The sequence below is a fragment of the Perkinsus marinus genome (assembly GCF_000006405.1).
Source record: "Perkinsus marinus ATCC 50983 genomic scaffold scf_1104296940632, whole genome shotgun sequence".
NCBI classification, from domain to species: domain Eukaryota; phylum Perkinsozoa; order Perkinsida; family Perkinsidae; genus Perkinsus; species Perkinsus marinus.
Window position 1 is genome coordinate 1 of NW_003212795.1, and position 1,679 is coordinate 1,679.

Consider the following 1,679-nt stretch of genomic DNA (forward strand, 5'->3'; position numbering starts at 1 on the left):
GAAGCCTCTCAAAACATCGCACGGTGTTCTGACGCAACGTTTTTCTTGACAAAACATCGAGCTAATATTTTGCAACACAAATATACATCATCCGACGTTGTTATTCGTTGTTTACAGATAATAGGTTGTATACAAACGGTAGAAGACAAAATCATACTGAAGTTAGCAATCCAACATTACACACACGTTTTACGAGGTTACATGAAAAACGTGGTCCGTGGGAATCGAACCTGCGTAAATTCGCATAATGGGCGAGCGCTCTACCAACTGAGCTGCACGGATCGGGCGGAGACAACTTTCAGAGACAGCACAATTGCGTGAATCTTGCTGGACTGCATCGCTCCGCTAGGTTTTTGTGACATGAATAAAAGATTTAAAACTGTCAGGCCTGGGATTCGAACTTGCGGTCATTTTAAATCGGCTCCTTGTCGAAACTGTTGTGTTACATTCTTGCAGACTAGTGCGTGCTCAACCTGTGTCAGGCTGCTACGTATGCTATTTAAAACTCAACGCAATTGAACGGCTAGGTCGCGAGAAGACGGCTTCATTTTGCCTATATACTCTAGCCGCAGGTAATGCCGGTTTGATTTTAGCGCGCGCCCGGGGCCCCCACCCCAGCGCGCGCAATTTTGTTAAGGCGATGGGTTGGGTTTCTTGGCGAAACCGGCGCGGGATCCACCGAGCCTCGCTGGGGCCCTGCCCGCTCGGCGATGTATACCTGTGTATAGTGCATAACGCTTGCACCCGTCCACTAAACCATGCTTAGATCCGGCCGGAATATTGTTACAAATAGCGCGCACCTAGCGGTGTGCTGCCTGATCGGTGCACTGCGTTGGCACCATGCTAGTCCGGGAGAGAGGAAGTATGATATGCTGCTGGTAGTGGTGGGTCAATAAGCCTACTACCAGCTCACTATTGAGCTGGTACTAGGCTCGCAACCATCGATCACTGTGTGCTCGATGGTTGCGCGTTGTTCATTGTACTGCTTGTCCGGCTCACTCTAAATAGAGTAGAGCCGAGTTAGGTTATCGTTTGCGCTGGCGCGCGCCATTTGAAGAGCGTAGAGCCTCGTAACGTTGAATTTCTGATCGGCCCGTGCGCCCCACTAGAGTGGGGACCCCGCACGGACCTGCAAAGACCCGAGCTTGTAACCATGCAGGTAAGGAAATTGAGGTATAACTACTACGCCACGACCTATGACGAAAAATCGCTGTTTTTCGGGAGTCAGCATTCCCTATTACACTACACAGGACTGAACTACTGAAGTCCGCAACCTGATGGTAAGTACCAGCATAAATAAAAGATTTGTTTTACCGGGATTTGAACCTGAGTCACCAGTATGATAACCTAACACAATAACCACTACCCCAAACCTTCCTTGAAATATTCAAGTGTGTGATAAGGTCACTAAACTTGCAAACTTGCAGGATCGACTTGGAAGTGGCTTACCGCCTCCCCCGAGCCTCGAGGACATAGTCCTACCTCACTACTGTAGCATTGATCACTTAGACTACCATGACACTAGCCTACCCCGAGTTCTGAGACCGATCCCGAAAATAGTACTCAACACGATTCGAACCTGGATCACTCGAGGGATAACCCACCACCTTGACCTACTAGACTAAACTCACTGTTGATACTGTGACTGGTTGTTGAACGACCCTACTATAACTAAAATT

General features: G+C 48.5%; 1 non-coding gene across 1 annotated transcript; it reads right to left on the reverse strand.

Annotated features, from left to right (window-relative positions):
- Positions 1-211: 211 nt before the first annotated feature.
- On the reverse strand, positions 212-283 carry Pmar_PMAR012202. Its single transcript has one exon. It is a non-coding gene; the product is annotated as a tRNA-Asn (tRNA).
- Positions 284-1,679: the final 1,396 nt, after the last annotated feature.